General features: G+C 37.4%; 1 non-coding gene across 1 annotated transcript; it reads left to right on the top strand.

Annotated features, from left to right (window-relative positions):
* Nucleotides 1-2,045: 2,045 nt before the first annotated feature.
* Nucleotides 2,046-2,150, top strand: LOC144229837 (U6 spliceosomal RNA). Its single transcript, XR_013334621.1, has one exon. It is a non-coding gene; the product is annotated as a U6 spliceosomal RNA (small nuclear RNA).
* The last annotated feature ends 2,691 nt before the right edge of the window (nt 2,151-4,841 follow it).

Genomic DNA, 4,841 nt, shown 5'->3' on the forward strand with positions numbered 1-4,841 from the left:
TGAATGAGGTATAAATTCTTTTTTTTTTTCCAGAAGGGTCATAACAGAACAACTTCCCCAACTCTAGACTCTTTCTCCCTCCCATGTTTTATAGTCTTGTGTTTTTGTCCTCATTATGTTTTAGCTGTTTTATAAAATATATTTTGTAAATGTCTATTTCTTATTTATTTTGAGAGAGAGAGAGTACAAGCAGGGGAGGGCAGACAGAGAGGGAGAAAGAGAATCCCAAGCAGGCTCCACAGTGTCAGTGAAGAGCCAGATGTGGGTTTCAACTCATTAATTGTGAGGTTATAACTGCAGCCAAAATCCAGAGTCAAACGCTTAACCCACTGAGCTATCTGGGCTCCCCTATGTACATACTGTTTTAAAAGTTTTTGGGGGGCACCCAGTTGGCTCAGTTGGTAAAGCACACAACTCTCAATCTCAGAGGCATAAGTTCAAACTCCATGTTGGGCATGGAGCCTACTTAAAAAATTTTTAAAAATAAGTAAAGAGTGTCTTGGAACTCACAATTTATTCTCTGGCCCTGGGGTAGCAAAAATCTCCTTACTCACTGAATTATGCTGCTTACATGTACTAGATGGTGGCAGAGGGGAATATAGTTTAAGAGTTAAATGTGATGAAAGAGACGTTTAAGAATGGAATGTTTACTGAATTCTTATTTTAATCAGCAGATGGCTCACTCAATGATTATGTGTTTCTGTTTTGCTCTGTTTGCTTTATGGCAGTCTTACCAAAATATTAAACCCTTTGGTATATAGGTCTTTCCTTCAAAAGAATATATTTTACATCACTTTAACAATGTTGTTTTTTTTTTTAAAGAAAATGACTACTCCTCACTACAGGGGAAAGGAATTAACAAGAAAGTAATGGTACCCAAATAATTTGAATACTCAAAGCAAATTTTTGTTTTAAAAGATTTCTTGAGACATAATCCATTATAAAGTGCACAGTTCTTAAGTGTATAGATCATTTAATTTTTACATATGTGTACACCTATATATAAAGCAAAATTATATTTCACTGGGTGAAACAGTAAAGGTTAATTTGTATTGGTGAATCCATAGCTAAATATTACATATTTGTCTTTACATGTAAAAATTGATCTATCATCAACTGAGATAAAGTTTTAAATTTCTTTTGTCAATGTTTAACCACTGGTTTTACCTATAAGTCCCACATTGTCAGTTTTATCTATACAAAGTTATTTGAAAGAACTGATTAAAAGAAAACCAAACTCTAGTAACATCATACAATTCATCTATTCTAATTTGTGTCAAGTGACTCTCTTTATTGAGGCTGTACAAGTGAGTACTGAGTCAAATTCAGAATGGAGACTTAAAATACACTTCACTTCATTTGGAGTGCCTTGTTGGCTCAGCCGGTGAAGCGTCTGAATTCAGCTCAGGTCATGATCTCATGGTTCGTGAGTTCGAGCCCCACGTTGGGTTCTGTGCTGACAGCTCAGAGCCTGGAGCCTGCTTCAGATTCTGTGTCTCCCTCTCTGTCTCTGCCCCTCCTCCGCTCATGCTCTGTGTCTCTCTGTCTCAATACTAAATTAAAAAAAAATAAAAATATACTTCATTCTACTTATGTCATATTCTTTCTTTTCTTCTTATTTAGATGTTTTTGTAGTATTTGAACACCAACCTACTCCTAACATTTAGTGGGGTTTAGGACTAAAGAACAAATGTAAACCAATACACCTCATGTCAAAGTCTTTATATCTCTGAAGATCTATATGTGATGTATATAACATAGATATATTAAATCTTTTATGTTCTTCTACTTACTAATGTGCCCCTTATAAAGATTCTGAATTTCCAAATCTGAGTTTAGATTTCTTGGACTTTTCAGCCTTTGTACTTCATGTTACTTCTGTTTGTTCCCACACATAATTCTATCCAATCCTAAAAGGGACCTCTTGTACACACTATGGATGTCACACACTGCACTGCACAGCCGAGCTCCATTTTCCCCAAGTAGTTATTGTTGGCAGCTCTCAGGCTACCACATAGACCACTGATATTAAATGTTTGGTCTACTGCTTGCTTCGGGAGCACATACTAAAAATTGGAACAATACCGAGAAAATTAGTATGGCCCCTGTGCAAGGATGACATGCAAATTCATAAGGTGTTCCATATCAAGTAAGTGAGTAAGTAAGTAGATAGATGATAGATGATAGATGATAGATAGATAAATAGATAGATAGATAGATAGATAGATAGATAGNACTCTTGCACTTTCACCCACCCCCATCAGCCCTCAGTTTGTTCTCAGCATTCAAGAGTCCCTCATGGTTTGCCTCCCTCCCTCTCCCCCACTATTTTTCCCCTTCTCCTCCTTCATGGTCCTCCGTTAGCTTCCTCCTAATCCACCAATATGTGCAAACATAAGGTATCTGTCCTTCTCTGCCTGACTTATTTTTGTCAGCATANTATCAGTATTTCTTTTGACCTAAGGGTGCTATGAATCAAGAATGTTTGGAGATCTGTGTCTCAGTTTCAATGAAGGGGCTCTGCTTAATCCCAAGAAGTATTTAAATACGTGTACACTTTATACTTGTTTTTGCCCCTACCATTCTGACTATTTCAATCCCTGCTGTGAATGTAATGGCAAAGTGCTATGCACAAAATGGGTTTTACATGTGTACTTATTTACTTATTTAATTCATTGAATACATGAATAAATTGGCTAAATAAATACATGAATGCTTAGTAAAGGAATCTGAGTCATTAAAGGACAATATTTTTTAAAAATCACAGTGAGTGTCTAGATATGGGAAGAGGGAGGTATAACACTAAAGAAAACTTGTGACAAAATATTTCATAGTAAACCCCAAGTGATAGAAATCCTGAACAGAGAAAAAAGCACTGATATTTAAGAAAGATAGGCAAGGGGGCAAAGATATAAAAATTGTATAATAAGTTTAAAAGATTTTAAAAACTACAGCAAAAATAAATAAGAATGAAAAATGAGAGAAAATGGAAATATTTTCAAGTGCTTATCACTTGTCATGCACAGTGCTGAAAGTTTTCTATGTTCTATTCCAGTCCCACTTTCCAACAGTTCTCTAAGATGGGTATCAAAACCCTTAGCTGGAAAAATGGGTAAAATGAAGTTCACAGGAGTGAACTGAATTGTGTTCAATCACTTAGTTCTAAATGATAAAGTCAAATTTGGAGCATGGATCACTTTAATATTATTTCCTTTCCACCAAATTTAAAATATACTTAAAGAGTATTCCCTATGTAAAAGTACCAAGGCACTGCTAGTGAAATTTTGCTGAGATGATTAGTGTAAAATAACTTCTGTCTTTTTTTCAGTCACTTTGGTAATTAGTGTCTTCATTGTTTTAACTGCTGAAACTAGAATCAAAACTAGAAAGGAATAGTTAGGGAAAATGAGGAGCTCTTTGTTACAGAAATCTGATGTCAAGCATTTGAACTGAACTTTTTTTTTCTTCAATAGTTTATTGTCAAGTTGGTTTCCATATAACACCCAGTGCTCATCCCAAAAATGCCCTCCCCCATGCCGATCTTCCACTCTTGCACTTTCACCCACCCCCATCAGCCCTCAGTTTGTTCTCAGCATTCAAGAGTCCCTCATGGTTTGCCTCCCTCCCTCTCCCCCACTATTTTTCCCCTTCTCCTCCTTCATGGTCCTCCGTTAGCTTCCTCCTAATCCACCAATATGTGCAAACATAAGGTATCTGTCCTTCTCTGCCTGACTTATTTTTGTCAGCATAGCGCCCTCCAGTTCCATCCATGTGGCTACACATGGCCAGATTTCATTCTTTCTCATTGCCATGTAGTATTCCATTGTATAGATAAATCACATCTTCTTGATCTATTCATCAGTTGATGGACTCTTAGACTCGTTTCATGATTTGGCTATTGTTGAGAGTGCTACTATGAACATTGGGGTACATGTGCTCCTGTATCCCTTGGGTAAATTCCTAGCTGTGCTATTGCTGGGTAATAGGATTAATTTTTTGAGGAACCTCCATACTGTTTTCCAGAGGGGTTGCACCAATTTACATTCCCACCAACAGTGTAGGAGGGTGTCCGTTTATCCACATCCTTGCCAGCATCTAGAGTCTCCTGATTTGTTCATTTTAGCCACTCTGACCGGCGTGAGGTGGTGTCTCAGTGTGGTTTTGATCTGCATTTCCCTGATGATGAGGGCCACTGAGCATCATTTCATGTGCCTGTTGGCCATCTGGATGTCCTCTTTGGAGAAGTGTCTGTTCATGTCTTCCGCCCATTTCTTCGCTGGATTATGTGTTTTTTGGGTGTGGAGTGTGGTGAGTTCCTTATAGATTTTGGATTCTAGCCCTTTATCTGATATGTGATTTGCAACTATCTTTTCCCATTCTGTCAGTTGCCTATTCGTTTTATTGATTGATTCCCTTGCCGTGAAGAAGCTTTTTATCTTGATAAGGTCCCAATAGTTCATTTTTGCTCTTTATTCCCTTACCTTTGGGGATGTGTCAAGTAAGAAATCGCTGCATTTGAGGTGAAGGACGTTTTTTCCTGCCTTCTCTTCTAGGGTTTTGATGGTTTCCTGTCTCACATTCAGGTCCTTTATCCATTTTGAGTTCATTTTTGTGTATAGTGTGAGAAAATGACCTAGTTTCATTCTTCTGCATGTTGCTATCCAGTTCTCAAGGCACCACCTGTTAAAGAGGCTCTTTTTTCCATTGGATACTCTATCCCACTTTATCAAAGATTAGTTGGCCATATATTTGTGAGTCCAGTTCTGAGTTCTCTATTCCATTCCATTGGTCTATGTGTCTGTTTTTGTGCCAATACCATACTGTCTTGATGATGACAGCTT

The sequence above is a fragment of the Crocuta crocuta genome, unplaced genomic scaffold (genome assembly GCF_008692635.1).
Source record: "Crocuta crocuta isolate KB4526 unplaced genomic scaffold, BGI_CrCroc_1.0 scaffold517, whole genome shotgun sequence".
NCBI lineage: Eukaryota > Metazoa > Chordata > Mammalia > Carnivora > Hyaenidae > Crocuta > Crocuta crocuta.